The 18,077-nt window shown below is 33.2% G+C and overlaps 1 protein-coding gene across 9 annotated transcripts in view; it reads left to right on the forward strand.

The window, feature by feature from the left end:
- The window catches only part of LOC145263165 (uncharacterized), a 1,002,407-nt gene that overhangs the window by 56,484 nt on the left and 927,846 nt on the right, over positions 1-18,077 (forward strand). For 3 of the 9 annotated variants that reach the window (XM_080120182.1, XM_080120185.1, XM_080120184.1), the window contains 2 exons: positions 6,909-7,041; positions 9,990-10,079. The exons of 2 other annotated variants lie outside the window; for them this stretch is intronic. The gene's annotated coding sequence lies outside the window, so the exon portion shown is untranslated. Of the gene's footprint in view, positions 1-6,908; positions 7,042-7,642; positions 7,799-9,989; positions 10,080-18,077 lie in introns of those variants that run through there. 4 more of the 9 variants (XM_080120181.1, XM_080120183.1, XM_080120188.1 and 1 more) reach the window with 2 other exon arrangements.

The raw sequence follows: 18,077 nt of genomic DNA on the forward strand, positions 1-18,077 counted from the left end.
ATTTAGGGTTAGGTTTGTGTAAAAGGGTTTTGGTTCGTATTTTTAGAGTGCTGAATCTTGCAAGTGAAAGAAGGTACACCAAAGTGCTTATCTTAAATATATGATATCCCTAATAAAATTGTCCCTGAGATGGGTATATTTGCTGATGACACAACGTTCTATAATAGATATGAGGGGAAAGCCAAGACAATTGTAGAGTGTCGGGGGTGAAATAAAGTTGTAAGTGAATGGTAACTAATATTAAGCTTTCTTTTAACAACAAAATTCTTTTCTCAACACACGATTGTCATGACAACACCTTACCCAAGAGCCCATCTTTTTAACTCCTCAACCTAACTTTCGCAGGAAATATAAATTGGATAAATACATTGAGGACATTACCAAGGCTGCTGCCAATAAGATGAGCTTCGTGTAATTTGATAGAAAATTACTCACAGAAGACAGTATCCTATATTTTTACAAAGCCACAATTCGCCCATGCATGGCCATATTTGGTGCATCTATCGCCCGTCACTCACTCTTAAATAAAATCCAAAATAAGTCACAAATCTAATAAAATCCAAAATAAGTCACAAATAAATCTCGAACTACCAGGAACACTCTAACCTCTGTCCACTGCCGCAGTATTGCATTTCTATGCCCGTTTTGTACTGTAATGAAATGTGTTCTGATGAACGCATGGCACTCGTGCCATCTCGACGTACATGCTCCCGATTAACCTGGCAGAAAAATACCCTTTTACTGTTGAGCTCTTTTGATGCCGGAAAGTCTTCTACTCTAATTGTTTCTTCCCTCAGACTGACAAACTTTGAAATTCTCGACTTGGTTTCTGCTGACCTTACTAACCTGTAGAAGTTTAAATGTAATACGAATCGACATTTAATGAAAAACGATTACCGTGCATTCATGTTCTTAAAAAACATTGTAAACTATACATCCTCCACAAAAATATTAAAACTTTTAACTAATGCTATATTTATTGCTTGTACCCGTCCTGGTATTCTAGTATATAGAAAACTTTTCTGTATCTCTATATGTGTGTATGTATGTGGCAGTGTATTTATTTTTATTATATTTTATTTTGCTTTATTTGTGTGTGTGTGTGTGTGTGTGTGTATATATATATATATATATATATATATATATATATATATATATGCGGACTCTACATTTGTATAAACCATATTGCTTGGAGAGGTCTCTAATTACTTGTAACTAGCTGAACAAAACATGATTCATGAATGTGTAACAACATATAAATATTTATGCAAAACAAATAAATAGTATATATTGCCTTACTTTTAGCACTCTTGTATGAATCTCGTTAAAATATATTACTTGCTTTATCTCTGCAAAAATATTAATCTGGAATGATATAATCTCTGATGCAAATCAAGTTGTTAATGAATGTAAATAATGGCGTGAAAAGGTATGTGTAAACCTTACGTTTTAAATACTACCTATATTTTGCATGGACAAATACTCTATTGGATCAACGGGCATGATTTATTGCGGTGGCTTGAACATATAAAAATCACTACCAAAAATATATTTATATAATGCATGAATACCTGATGTTGCCCGTTTTACTATCCGACAGTAACAAAGTTCCCCGCGCGAAATCCATGACTCTACTGCATGATAATTTCTCTCGACATTGCTTGCAACACGTTAATAATAAAAAAGAAGGAAAATAAAGAGATGTTTACATCCCCTTTATTAAACCGTTGTTTGTGGTTCTGATCAGTCGTTCTCGTGAAATAAACACGTAATGCATTCAGATGGCAAAATGACAAGAAGCGCTTAAAACTGTTTATATATATATATATATATATATATATATATATATATATATATATATATATATATCTTACGATATTTATATATCTTACGATATTTATATATCTTACGATATAGGGTTCAATTTTCGCCAAAACAAATTTTCATACAATAATCGTAGAGAGGGTCGAACACAAGCGAAGAAAATATATTTCTTTTATTTTTTCAATGTTATGAGAAAGTATTCTCGAGTTTAAAATGAAAAGAACAATTTAACATGAATATCATAAAATTAGAGTGGTTGTCCATTGGTAATGGAAGTGGGAATGGATGATGGATGGGGTAACAGAAAATATGAAATACTTATAGCTCATCGATACTTGCAATAATCCGGATAACATAAAATATCCAAATGAAATAACATGTTTGATTTCGAAATTTTCCGAGAAACTCAGTACACAATAATATAACTAACATCAGTCCATCTTTTTCTTCACTTCCTTGGGAACTATTGTTCTCCGGTATATATTTCCGTTGGCGTAACCTTCGGCAAGTACTTTCTTCGTGGTATAATGGAAGATTTCACCACTCCATATGCTGTTTGGCGTAAGATTAGTTGTCAGCCAATCTTGATGAAGTTGGCTAATGCGCCCACCTTTCTTTTTATCGGTTTTGTATTGGTTATAAACTCTATATATCTATAAAAGTGCAATTGTCTCTCTTTGTGTGTCTGTGTGTGTGTGCATTTCCCTACCAAACTACTCCGTCAATTTTCAGTCAACAGACTCGAGATTTGACATAACGGGCATTGAGATGTGGGAAAATCTTTTAATCGGTTTTCGGCCAGAAATTTAACTATCAAAGGGCCAAAGTTCAACGATTTGGCCTTTGAAAACTCTACCAAATTCCTCCGCCATTTTTGGGGTCTAAACACTTGAAATTTTAGATGTAGATTACTTGAAAATGTATCAAATTTTGTAATTTTATTTGAGCCCAAAACAAAAATGTTAAGGGGTCAGAATTGAGGTCAAATTTTAAAAAAAATGACCTCTGCAGTCTCTACGAAATTACTCATCGAATTTTTGGTCTAAACATTTGACATTTTACATAAAGTGTATTCAGACATAGGGAAAGCTTTTTAATCGATTTTTGCCTAAAATTTGGCTGTTATGGGGCAAAAGTTTCAAAGATTTAAACTTTTGCGGTCTCTAGCAAACTATTCGGCCAATTTTGAGTCTAAACAATTGAAAGTGTACATAAAGGGTATTAAGACATGATTATGTTTGGCCCAAAATTTGGCTGCCAAGAAGTTAAAGTTGAAAGAGTTGACCTTTGCAGACTCTCCCAACTTCCTCCGCCAATTTTGGGTGTAAACACTTGAAAGTCGGGCTGAACTGCTGGTCAACTATAAAACAACAAAAGCAAACACTACAAACTAGTGATTGAAGAGACAAAATATTTGAAAAATAAAAACCTTCTAAAAAATAATTGGATTCAACATGAATACCGTTTCCAAATTAATTGGATTCAACATGAATACCGTTTCCAAAATAATGTGATTCAACATGAATACCGTTTCCAAAATAATGTGATTCAACATGAATACCGTTTCCAAAATAATGTGATTCAACATGAATACCGTTTCCAAAATAATGTGATTCAACATGAATACCGTTTCCAAAATAATGTGATTCAACATGAATACCGTTTCCAAAATAATGTGATTCAACATGAATACCGTTTCCAAAATAATGTGATTCAACATGAATACCGTTTCCAAAATAATGTGATTCAACATGAATACCGTTTCCAAAATAATGTGATTCAACATGAATACCGTTTCCAAAATAATGTGATTCAACATGAATACCGTTTCCAAAATAATTGGATTCGGCATTAAATAACTCGAAAAGGGTTGATATACCGTAAAACAAAACAACCAAGCCTAATCTTTATTGTATGACGGCTGTATCGCGAATGTCTTTTTTCTGAACGTTTTCAAATAGTTTCTTTTCGCGTCAATACGTCTTTGTTGAAATTTCTTAATTCCTTTCTTTTTTACTTTCGGAAAGGGAGGCATAAATATGATATATATATATATATATATATATATATATATATATATATATATATATATATATATATATATATATATATATATAACTCAGATCGAGAGTCGGGGCTTGGGACGCTGTTGCTTATCTAGTAAGATGCCTCCGGTTTATTTCCGGTATTATAGTTCTGTCGTGATTTGACGTCACTGCCGAGATTTAACATTTGAGGTAGACTTAAAAATATACTTAGTATTAAATGGATTGCGAATGGTGTAAATAAATGCATTTCGACAAATTCATGATATTTTTCTCACGCAGCACAATTTATGCCTTGAACTATTTACTAACATTTCTAGTTCTCATTATTTTAATTTTTAAGTTATAAATAAAATACGATAAATACCGTAATTTAAATACGATAAATACCGTAATGTTAATCTTGAATGTAGACGCCATGATAATTTTGTGCCCCATGTGATAAAAATAGGATGTAGTTATACATGTGCCTTGGGTAATGTAGTATATGTATTGCCCCGCCATTGTGTTTCCATTTTATTTTATTCATAACTTCAAAATAAAGTTGTTCGCACAACTGCATTCTTAGTCAAACTGAATTGTACTTATCCAAATAAGGTAATATAGTTTCGAAATATACACCTGTTGAACAAAGAGACAAACAGACAGAAACCACAATTTTATATATTTTCATCGATAGGGTAAGTAGTCTTTTGTCTTAATCTAAATTTCCCGTCTTTAGGCTGGATTTTTCTCCCATTGAAAACCGACCTTATTTCTAACTTTCTCCTTGTGGGGCAGGAAAGGTAAGAATATATATATATATATATATATATATATATATATATATATATATATATATATATATATATATATATGTATATATATATATTATTCAGAATAATGAAATTCAATAAATCTACTGGTGTGCAAATCCATGTAATATTTTATATAAGACTTTCCCAGCTAAATAAAATTGCTCAATATACTAGATAGAGCAAATAAATCACAATTTAGGAATTTAAAATTTGTGATTTAAAAAAGTTAAATGTCAAATATAGAAATTTTATTGTATGCAAGACAAAGAATACAGTATAGTAAAATATATTTCCTTAACCCATGAGTTTTCGAGTTAATCCATGAGTTTTCGATGTTTATACATCTCCTCGCAGGGAAATATTAACAAATATTATAAAAGGTTTGCACCTGATTTGCTATAGGTAATAAAGATAGAAAATTTAATTAAATGTTTTTAAAGTTTTTGAATCATTTTAGTTACATAGGATAAGGGAAACTGGATATTGATGCAGCAAAAAAAGAATATTGAACTTCAAATCGAAATTGTATGCTAAATCCTGTAATGGAAGTTCTTGGTATTCGGGAAGTAAACAGATCCAACGCGTATTGTAATAAATCCAAGGAAGCTGGTAACAATCCAATATATATATATATATATATATATATATATATATATATATATATATATATATATATTTCCACAGTTTTTCTTTAGTTTGATTGGATATCCGGCAAATCTTTGATTATATAAATCCGGTAAAAAGTTTTTTTCTTATATCAGTTTCCAAATTCAGTTCAAGTTTTCAATCAATTTGCGAATAAAAACCAAAAGATATCTGTAAGCAGGCAAATAAAATTAAATGAAAATGGAAATAATTAAATAACATTGAAATAATTAAATAAAAGAATTGTTTATTAAAATAAGATAATAAGCAAAATAGTCTTTAAAAATCAGATACAGTTTTTTGTTATCAGGATTGTATATGTAAGTCAGCATAAGTGTAAATATTATAATGTTTTTAAAATCGCAAAATTTAAATTCTATCCTCTAAAAAAAAGGAAGTGCGGAGGAGCAAGAAAAAGAAAATAAAATAAAGGGGGCGTCTAACTTATTAATTTTGCATATTAAATGTCTAGACAAGATTTGACACGATTCAAAAAATAAGTCAACGTTCAAGCTAAGATTTAATAGTTAAAAAGGCGAGAAAGACAATACAAGAAAAGAAAAAGAAAGAAAGCAAAAACTTCTGTTTGCTTGCTCTTATCATATAATGCTGAAATTTAAAGTAAAATCCAACGTATATACTTAATTATAATAATATTTAACTGAAATATTAGAGTATGATTAATCTGTGAAAATATAGCATATATTAACAAGGTGTATTAACTTAAAATGTATTATAATAATAATAATAATGATAATAATAATAATAATAATAATAATAATAATAATAATCACGATACCAATAATATTAGCATCCTTAAAAATAATGAATTAATAATTCTAATATTACTACCAATAATCATAACAATAATAAAAGTAGCATTTATAATAACAATAATAATAATGATTATTTTAATAATAATATAACATAATAATATAATATTAGTGTAAAAAACGATAATAATAATATCAATGAAAATGATAATAATATTAATGACAATATAATTAATAATAGTAATAATAATAATAATAATAATAATAATAATAATAATAATAATAATATAAAATTAAATTATAATAATGATAATAATAATAATAATAATAATAATAATAATAATAATAATAATAATAATAATAATAATAATAATATTTTCCTCCGAGGGGATGTATAAACATCGAAAACTCACGGGTTAAGGAAATATATTTTACTATTATGTATTTTTTGTCTCGCATACAATAAAATTTCTATATTTGAAATTTAACTTTTTCAAATCACAAATTTTAAATTCCTAAATTACGATATATATATATATATATATATATATATATATATATATATATATATATACATATATATATACATATATATACACATATATATATATATATATATATATATATATAGTAGAGATTTAGAAGGCTATCACAATGCGAGGAATGAAATATAGTCGTTGTTGGTGAAAGGAGACGAAATAAGTGGTAGTTTACAAAGCAATAAGTACATACATATATGTCTATATATAATTATATTTATTCAGTTGTATTAGGTACAAATGTCTTACTTGTTATGTTTACGACAATATCCATTATTAATTTAGGAAAAAATTCCCTTTTCAAATGGTAGACGAGACAGATCGATTCAAAGCATGCTAAATGATGGAGCGGAAGTTGGATAGCTGTGTGGGGCCTCGGGGCAAATGTGAGGAGGAGATTTATGTATGGTCTGATTAGGTAATTAACATGTTTATATTTTATATTTATTTATTTATTTTTTAGTTTATAACTTGTAGCTTTAGCGTGAGCTTTTTTTTAATGTTGTATGTTCTCTGCCTATTTCGTTGTCTTTATTGTTATTATTATTATTTTCTTTTTCTGCTGATATTGGGTGGGATGACTTTGTATCTAGGTCACGTAAGTCGCAAGTAGGTTGTGTCCGGTTAGCTTTTGAAGGATAAAAGTAGGAGTGGGATGTGAGAGAGGAGGGGAGGGGTGCGGATGGTGCGCTCCCAGTCGGCTGCTGGGTGTTTAGGTTGATTTTGCGGTTGTCAGGAGTAGGAAGATAGGTGGGAAGGGGGTCACTGGGTTGACCTTCCCTGGGAGTTGTTAATTTATTTATTTTCATAAAACTATAAGTGGTAATAGATGGGACATTTTCCCCATTTAATTCTTTATTGTTATTGTTTATTAATTTATTTGTGTTTGTTGTTAGTGTTATTACGGTTTGAATAGGTGTGTTGGCTTAAATCAAAGTTTTTTTTAATTTTTTAATTGGTTTATGTTACTTCAGTTAACTATTTATTTTAAATTATTTTTTTATATATATTGCTGTTTTTTACTTATTTATTAAATTTATTTTTTTTTATTTTTTATTTTTTGTATATATAATTTATATGGGAGATGGCTTGTAGTAAGGTCCTGTCTGGACTGTGAGTTGGTGTATGAGCGGTGTGCAGTGGTGTACCTGTTCTAATGGGTTAGGATTGTAATGGTAAGTCTTTTTTTAACTACACGCCCCCTTCCATATAAATTATATATACAAAAAATAAAAATAAAAAAATAAAAATAAAAGAAATTTAATAAATAAGTAAAAAACAGCAATATATATAAAAACAAAAAATAATTTAAGATAAATAGTTAACTGAAGTAACATAAACCAATTTTTAAAAAAACTTTGATTTAAGCCAACCCACCTATTCAAACCGTAATAACACTAACAACAAACACAAATAAATTAATAAACAATAACAATAAAGAATTAAATGGGAAAAATGTCCCATCTATTACCACTTATAGTTTATGAAATTAAATAAATTAACAACTCCCAGGGAAGGTCAACCCAATGCCCCTTCCCACCTATCTTCCTACTCCTGACAACCGCAACACCAACCTAAACACCCAGCAGCTGACTGGGAGCGAACCACCCCGCACCCCCTCCCCTCCTCTCTCACATCCCACTCCTACTTTTATCCTTCAAAAGCTAACCGGACACAACCTACTAAGGACTTACGTGACCTAAATACACAAAGTCATCCCACCCAATACATGTCAGCAGAAAAAAATAAATAATAATAATAATCTATATATATATATAAATGTAATTCTTGGTTCGTTCTAAATCGATAAAACCATATTTCTATATTACCAATTTAATTGAAATTTTCAGAAAATGTATCTGTAAAATCAAGGAATGTTTGCATGTTATTAAAATAATTTAACATTGCGAATTATAAAAATACTAATTAAAATAAAAATATTTTCTGTAAGTTGTTTCTGCGAGACTGCACGGTTTTATTTCCGGTAACTTCGATTTCAACTACTCTCAAATTACAAGATAATTAAAAAAAAAGGCACTCATGCAAAGAGTGATACATGCTGAAATAATAACGTCATTATTTAAAAAGCCATTCTTAACATGGCGTGTTTTGTACCTATTCTGTACTTTAACCTTACAATTGAATAAAAACATACCATAAAACTTTAATTAAACGTGGAAATACGATTTAAAAAATAGCGCGGATCACTCTCTATATTAGCACAAAAAAATCTCCTAAATACATTTATGTATCTTACCAATTTTTTAAATTTTTAATTCCTTTGTTTATCTTAAGGCTTTTCACTCATCAAACATTACGTTTTAATTGTTTAGTTTCTTTCACGGCATTGTTTACATAAAAAAGGTTGTTTTAACTTTTTCTTAACTGTTTCATTTTTACGACATGCCTCAGCGTATTATAAACACTCTAACCTCCCCATGTTAAAAACGGCTTTCAAATTAAACACGCCCTTCCACAAACCTCGAAAGCCGTTCTTAATATGGGGAGGTTGGGGGTGTTCATTCCGAAAGCCGTTTTAACATGGCGAGGTTAGGGTGTTTATAATATGCTGGGGCGAGTCGTAAAATAAACGAAGTTGCTATTTATTATTTATTGCAAAAATTGCTTGAAATTTATTTATTTGACAAAAAATTTTTGACAATTCAAAAGAATGTTTAAAATTATTTATTTGTTAAAAAAAACTATTTTATAAAATCCAATGTTGCTTTCATTCCAAAATTGTTTTCTTAAAATTATATTTTTTACGCAAACTTTTCAATTAATGTTTTTACAATTATATTTCGATTTCCAGTAAAAAAAAATAAAAATAATAATTAAAAAAAAACAATCATTTAAATTAATTTGTTGTTGGCCTTTCAAAGTTGCTTTAATTAAAAAAAATGTATAAAAGTATTTATTTGTTTGCAAAAAACACACACACACAAACGAAAAAATAAACAAACAAACAAAAAATAAATGTTTTGGTTATGAAATGGCGCTCGCCCAGTTTAAACTATTATGAATATGTCATTTCAATTTTCGTTTTTTAATAAAAAAAATGTTCCATGAAAACCCTTCCCGTTCTCATTAATTAAATCGAAACATTTCCAATTAAACAATTATGGATATATGTCCTTTTTCGCTTTCTTTATTTACTTTTTTTCATAGTTCTTTCCGAAAGTTTAATTTTTTTTTTGGGGGGGGGGGGTCGAACAAATAAATAATTTTAAACATTTTTTTGAATTGTCAAGATTCATTTTCTCCAGTAATATCGGTTTACCGAGTTTCTGGAAGTAATAAATGATAATTTTAGTTTCCGGAAGTAATAAATGTTAATTGTGGTAAATTTATTCTTTCTCTTTCCAGAAGCAATCGTTCGACCATATAATGATGTCTCCCCTAGATTTGGATAGCAAGTGCGTAAAAAAATGGGGTCTCCAATTTCGGCAATAAATGGTAGAGGCACCATTTTATTCATTGTTGATTTATTCAAACAGTCCTTTGGAAAATAAATATTTAAAATAAAGTGCATCCTCCTTGGGCATTGAGTTCCATGGCGACCAGCAGAATTATTTAATGGACGTTCCCTTAGCCCTCCCCCTTAGTCAAGGCTAACGCATGCGCACGTAAAATATATCATTTACTTACTTACGTTGTCTTTCGCACTTTTACAAACATTATTTATTTACGTTGGCTTAACTCTTTTCATGAATAAAAAAAGTAACTAAACCTGAATTTGTCACTTTTACAAACATTTATTTATTTACGTTGGCTTAACTCTTTACATGAATATTGCAAAAAAAGTTTTACTCTTTATGAATATTTAAAGAAAACAGTTACTAAACATTTATTAATAATTTCTCACTTTTACAAACATTTGTAATTCATGTATTTACTTACGTTGGCTTAACTCTTTTCATGAATATTTTAAAAAAAAATAACTAAACCATGTATTGATAATTTCTCACTTTTACAGACATTTTCAATTTACATGAGTGGATAATTTTTGGGGTAAATATTTACATTTAGGTCCATCTCCACAATTTTCTGGTTTAAATGGCGACTTTTATTGATAAATAAATCTACTTCTCTGCAACTTTTATTGATAAATAAATCTACTTCTCTGCAACGGGCACTGAACCCATCCTTTTTTTTAAATAGTATTTTCGGGTGGGTATGCTAACAACAAATATCAGTTATATTTTGCTGTTCTTAAGATGAGATGAGGATGTTGGGGTGATTATAAGGTAGACCTAATCTAAAAAAAATACCAAGTTTTTTAAATGATTAAAATAATTTCTCACTTTTACAAACATTTTTACATGCGCACATAAGCAACTATTTTTTAACTTTTTTTTTTACTTTTTTATTTAAAAATTAGTAAATTTCAATGAATAGAATATTAAATCATTTATCATTAATATGTGTTTTTGGTTTTGTGCTGAATGAAACTTTTTTTTACATTACAACAATAATGAACCAATTTAAATCTTCCGGCATGCATTTAAGGGTTACGAAATTATCAATAAATCGTTTAGTTACTAAGCCAACGTCAGTAAATAAAAAAAATGTTACGTGCGCATGCATTAGTCTTGACTAGGGGTGGGCTAAGGGAGCGACCCTTAAATAATTATGCTGGTCGCCATGGAACTCAACGGCCACTGAGTACCTAAAGTGCTATTTTTTTAAAATAGTATTTTCACACTAAATTCAAATTTTACAATATTATTTTATTAATTTTACAATATTATTTTACTAATTTGTTAGGTGAAAGTACAGATGACCCGGTCAGTTTCTAATGTGTGGAAAATCTAGCTCCCTAAAAAAGGGGGTACTCTGGATAGTAACAAAAAATTAAAATTGTCTCAGTCTCGAAAGATTTCTTCTCTACTGAAGAGGAAAAAAACGGTGAAGTGTAGTTTACCTTCCCTCTCTCTTCCTCTCTTAATATCTCTCTCTATACATCTCGCCCTTTCCCTCTCTCAATCTATCTTTCTCTCTATATCACCCTCTCCATCTCTCTTTGAGCCCCTTTCTCTCTCTAACTCCCTCTATCTCTCTCCTTTCCTCTGTCTCGCCCTCTATTTCTCCTTTTCTTTCTCTATTTTCCTCTCACTTTCTCTTTACTATCTATATATCTTCCTCTCTATATGTCCATCTCTAATCCCTCATCCTATTTTAGTCTCCTAAATTAATTACAGTGAATAAGGCATTGTCAAAACATGGATAAATCCTATTTTAGTCACCTAATTTACTGACTGTAAGAATAGAAGTTATTTGAAAATTACTACTACCTGTAACAGCACCAGAAGTAACTGGTAAAACCTTTCTAATTAAATTGATTTTCGCAGCCATTCGGTAACAAAATGCTGCATGAGGAATACCTGCGACCTTGCTACCACGTAGAAGAATTATTTATTCTACTTTGAAACATTCAATTTTTCAAAAATCACATGTTCGACATCTCCAAAACATCCAATATGGGGAAAAATATTGCAGAAATGCAAACTTATTGTTTAGGATTAATGCACAATGGTACGCAAAAAATCACTTGAGGCTCTTGGTCGATCCTTGCAAGATTTGCGTGGCAATGTCAGACCCTTTGGGAATGCAGTAATATTGCTTGCAGGAGATTTCAGACAAATGTTACCTGTTATTCTTCAATTAACACCTGCAGTTGAAATAAGTGCTTTCCTCAAATACTCTACTTTTTGTGCCATGTGAAGACATTAAAATTAACTAGAAATATGCGTGTCCAGTTGCAGACTGTTCGATCCACACAGAAATTTTTGCATCACTTGTGGGAAATTGGGTACGGAAAAGTGCCAGCTGATCAGAGATAAGGACAAAATTTTATAATTTTATTACATCAAAAGAAGAGTTAGTTTAAAAGGTTTTTGCAGATATTCAAATTATAAGAATTCCACTTGACTGAGTGAATGAGCTATTCTTGCAGGTCAATACAAAGACGTCCACGCTATTATTCAATATAAAATTCCAAGCGAGGTAGTCAAATACAAATCCATCGACACTGTTGTGAAAGCAGATAAAGTGGTTAATTATCCAACAGCTATATTTGCCAGGGATGCCACCGCATGTATTGCAACTGAAATTTGGCGTACTAATTATCATGTTGTGAAATATAAACCAATCCAAGCTTTGCTAAGGCACATAGCTTGCAGTAAAAAAAATTAACAAACTATATCAAAGAAACAACAATCATAACAGGACTTTTTACAGATTAATATATCTTCATTCCATGCATTCCTATGATTTTTTTGATTTTTTTTTATTCAATTTTCACCCCAAACAAGGCACAGTGCCACTTTGAAGCAGGGGGCTACTATCAGGGACTTAATTAGCGGGGTCATTATGAAGGGAGATGAGTAGAAAGATGTTTGTTAACATTACACTTGAACTTCTGCATATCATTGCAGTTGGGAAAGCAGAATCCCGGAAGGAAGTTCCAAAGACCCGCAGTTCTGGGAAAGAAACAATTGGAGTAAAAGGCTTTCTTGCACCTAGGGATCTCTACTGTAAAGGGATGAGACTTAGTAGCCAGTCGGGTTTGTCGGGGGATGTTACGTCGGGGAGGTACAAGTGTTTGCAGTTCGTCAGAGCATTCACCATTGAAGTATTTGTAGAACAGGCAAAGGGATGCAACATCTCGTCGATGGGACAGAGGCTGAAGCCTAGATAACAGTTCAGGACCTATCAGGTTGGCGACTCTCTTTTGAACCCTGTCCAGGAGCAAGAGACAAGAAGCAGATGCACCAGCCCAGATGTGACAACAGTACTCCATACATAGGCGAATGGTTGCCTTATAGAGGTATAGGATACTGTCAGGCGTAAGTAGTTTTTTAGCACGGTAGAGGGAGCCAACCTTTCTTGCAGCAGCCTTGGCAATGCTCTCAATGTATCTATTCCAGTTCATATTCCCTGTAAACGTTAGGCCGAGGAGTTTAAAAGAAGTACTTTCAGGTAATGTGTTCTTGGCCATTGCTATTGGTGGTAGAGAAGGTTTCTTGTAGTTATTGAAGGAAACAAGCTTAGTCTTAGCAGCATTGAATGTGACCAACCATTTTTGTCCCCATTCCACTACGGATTGGAGATAATCCTCTAGCGTTTCAGCCATTTCCTTGGATATGTGTTCATTTGTTTTCCCCTCATATCTGTTATAGAGAGTGGTGTCATCGGCAAATATACCCATCTCCGAAACAATTTCATCAGGGAGGTCGTTTATGAATATCAGGAATAATAGAGGTCCAAGGATAGACCCCTGAGGTACTCCCGCATTTATGTCGTATTGTTTGGATGTACGACCGTCGAGGACAACTTTGATTTTTCTATTACTTAAGAAGGATTTAATTACATTATGAATTCTTCCAGTGATTCCATATGATCTAATTTTCCTTAGAAGACCATCGTGCCATACCCTGTCAAAGGCCTTAGATATATCGAGGGCCACCGCTCTACCCTCCCCTGTTTTATCCAATGAACGGTATATACGTTCAGAAACTACAGTTAAGATATCTGCTGTTGAACGGGCTTGCCTGAATCCATATTGTTTGTCAGTCAGGAGTTTAGCAGCTGTTAGGTGCTGGACTAGGGCTTGATTAACTAAGGACTCAAATATTTTGGCGAAAAGCGGGAGGAGGCTAATGGGGCGATAATTTAGTGGGTCAGTTCTTTCACCAGAATTCTTGAAGACTGGTACCACAGAGGCGGTTTTCCAGCAGTCGGGAAAACAAGATTCGTTAAGGAATTTATTGTAAATTTTGGACAGAACTGGAGCCACCTCGGCAGAGCATTTTTTTGATAGCACAGCCGGGATGAGATCTGATCCACATGCTTTTGAGGTGTCTAGGTTTTTTATAATAGCATGTACCTGAGAAGGGGTGATTTTCAAATCGTCTAGTGAGGCGTCTGTTCGCAGAGGAAAATCAGGGAGTGAGTGGTGTACCGAGTTCAGTGTGGAGTTTGAGGCAAACCGACTGGCAAGCAGATTAGCCTTGTCAGTTGCCCTGCAAGCAACCTCATGATCGTTTGATAGTGGGGGAATAGTTGACTGTCCATTATTTACTACGCTGTTGAAGATTTTCCAAAAATCCCGGGTTCCTAATTTCTGTGTTTCGATGCGTTTTCTGGTGGTTTCAGAGTAATCTGTCTTAGCTGTCTCTATCACTCTCTTACAATTATTTCTAGCTTCTATAAACTTCTGTTTATTTTAGCTGGACTTATGTCGGTTGAATCTGCGGAACGCATGCTGCCTTTGACAAATGGCAGCTGCACAAGCAGAAGTAAACCATTTGGGGGAGGGGGCTTGCTATAGAATTTCCGTGCGGGAACATGTGCTTCAATAGCAGTTTTGAACCATTCAGTGGTCTCATTTGCACACTGTTCTGCTGGAAGAGTAAAGATATTTTGCCATGGGGCATCTCTGATGAGCTCCCTGATGGCTTACCAGTCAGCCTTTTTGTAATACCTCGTTGTTTTGAGTAGTGGGTCTTCAGTTTTAGGGCTAGAATTTAGGCTGATTTCTACCATTATCACAGTGTGATCAGCATTGCCGAGTGGGCTGTGGGCATTTGTTGTACAGTCATTGGGAACCGTTGTCAGAAAGAGATCTAGAAGTGAGGCATGTTGATCTTGTTGGTCTGGGAAACGTGTCGGAAATGTAACCAACTGAGATAGAGAATGGGATATAGAGAAGCTATGTGTTGCGCTACCAGCTACGTCTGTGTGATTAGAGAATCCTAGCCAGTTACTGTGGTGGACATTGAAATCACCAAATACATGTATTTATGCGCTAGTATCGAGGGAGAGTGCTATATCTATGCTGTCTGAGACTTTGTTTATTAGGGTACAGTCTTGGTTTGAGGGAGAGCGGTAGAGAAAATACAAGTAGCTAATAATGTGTTGCATATTTAGTCTGAAGCACATAAAGGCCTGGTCCTCTGATTTTAGTTTTATTTCTCTAGTCAGGGGGAGGGTGTTACGAATATAGACTCCAAGTCCATGCATATGTCTGTCCGAGTCCTTACGGTAGAGTGGGAGATAACCAGGCATGTTAAAGTGGTTAGAGGGAATGGAGGAGTGAAGATTAGTTTCACTTAATGCTAAGATATCCGGGGTGTTTACAAGGAGAAATGACTCGACATCATCTAAGTTAGTTCTAAGCCCGCAGATATTAGTAAATGCAAGCCTCAAGGGAGGAGGCAGGTTGGTTTTCTTTGAGTTTGGTCCTGGTTTAAACGTAACTTTTGCTTGAGCTGTCATTTCATTTTATTTTATTTAAAAGTTTCAGTTAGGGTGAGTGAGTGAGGGGGTGCTGGACAAGTAGTTGTGCAGAATACCAGAGATGCAATACAAGTAGACCATCAGCTGTCCTCACCCACAGGATTGTGGCCTCAGGAAAGCCCACCGGGAATGAGTGCAGGGTCCCTTTCCATGCGCGACATGGCACTACAAACATCCCGATATTTTACAACTGTTGAGGGAGCAGCCGCTCTAAGTGCTACCAAAGAGTTAGGGATCCTGTACTATCAGTCAGAAACAGCAGCCAGGAACTGTCAATCCGGTACCCTCAATCCGTTAGGCAAAGCCAGCCCAGTCCAACTGCACCGACATATATGGCACTGAAGCACCCCACTGTGTCCAGTTTAGGGGGATGGGATGTGGCGGGAGTGGGGAGAAGCGGCGTTCATTGCCCTAGTCAGAAAACAAGGTCAACCACTGGGTGATTCAGCCGAGTCCCTGTGATAGTACCTCTACGCCTGGCCAATAGGCAAAGAAGGAGCATGAAAGCCGGGCGATAAACAGAGCCTATCTCCTCCTTAAGCAGTTTAGGTTTGCCAACCGGTGATTTGTTTGAGTCACCAGCTCTAGGATGGTTGTCGTCCAGGACTGAAGAGGCCTCCCTCCCCTAGGTTTAGTTTCAGAGTTTTCCGTCTCCTAGATGGATGACCTGGGAAGACCTATGGGTCCATCAGCTCCGAGGGGGTTCGCCCCGCGTCTGGGTCCTAATCCAGGTATTTCTGCGACCCCGCATGGGTAGTTAATATTTATTGGTTATTTAGGTTAATATCTCCTGAAAAAATCGGGCATTTAGGTTAACTTCTACAGAAAATTTTCACTCCTCAAACCTGGTTAATAAAGGGCATTACTATGCTTCCATTTTCATTTTTACTGGGAGAGGGTATAGGTAAAAATTTGTACAGTGGAAGCAGCTATATTTGCTACAGTATTGGATTGAGAGAGACGAGTTAATGTATGGTTAGGTGAAGTTTTATAAGTTTAGGAATGGATGATTAGATATGGTTTAGTAGGTTTAGGATTAGGATAAAGTGTTAGGGTATGATTTACTTGCTATTAGAAATTCTGATTTGGTGCCCAAACCGAATATTTAGTAGGACTGAAAGATAAGATATGCTCAGTATAGATACAAGAGAACATTTGATATGGAGTACAGTTATACCTGATAGATATAGGTTATTGCACCTTGATTCCACCGGATACATCATTTCACTTTAGGAAATTGTACTTTCCAATTTTATTGTCGTTTGCAATAACCATCAACAAAGCACAGGGAATAATATTTACACACTGACTGTTTTTTCACATGGACAATTTATGTTACGTATTCAAGAGTCACCAAACCAGAAAATCTCTATATCAGCTAAGAAAATGGAACAACAAAAACTGTGTACCCATACGAAATGGAAAATTAAACCTATAAGAAACATGCTTTTTCTCATTTTGGACTTTTTTCCATTGCGCCAATTTGAGCCACAGCAACGCGTGGCAGGGTACAGCTAGTAATAACAATAAAGACAACAAAATAGACAGAGAACATACAAAATTAAAAAAGCTGAAGCTAAAGCTACAAGTTATAAACTAAAAAATAAATAAATAAAATAAATAAAAATATAAACATGTTGATTACCAATCAGACCATACATAAATCCCCTCCTCAAATTTGCTCCAATGCCCCACACAGCTATCCAACTTCCACTCCATCATTTAGCATGCTTTGAATCGATCTGTCACGTCTACCATTTGAAAGGGGAATTTTTTCCGAAATTAATAATGGATATTGTCGCAGACATAACAAGTAAGACATGTGTACCTAATACAACTGAATAAATATATGTATATATAGACATATATGTATGTACTTATTGCTTTGTAAACTACCACTTATTTTGTCCCCTTTCACCAATAACGACTATATTTCATTCCTCGCATTGTGATAGCCTTCTAAATCTCTACTACATACCTACCCCACACAATGCTTCAAGCAAACTACATATCAATCATATATATATATATATATATATATATATAGTAATTTATAAAATATATATGGCGATTAAGCTCCACTGAATATTCTACGTTTCATCCACTATAGGATTCGTCAGGCTTATGCGCGAATTCTGTGGTTGTTTCTTGTTT

The sequence above is a fragment of the Euprymna scolopes genome, chromosome 38 (assembly GCF_053919585.1).
Source record: "Euprymna scolopes isolate OS-2025 chromosome 38, ASM5391958v1, whole genome shotgun sequence".
NCBI lineage: Eukaryota > Metazoa > Mollusca > Cephalopoda > Sepiida > Sepiolidae > Euprymna > Euprymna scolopes.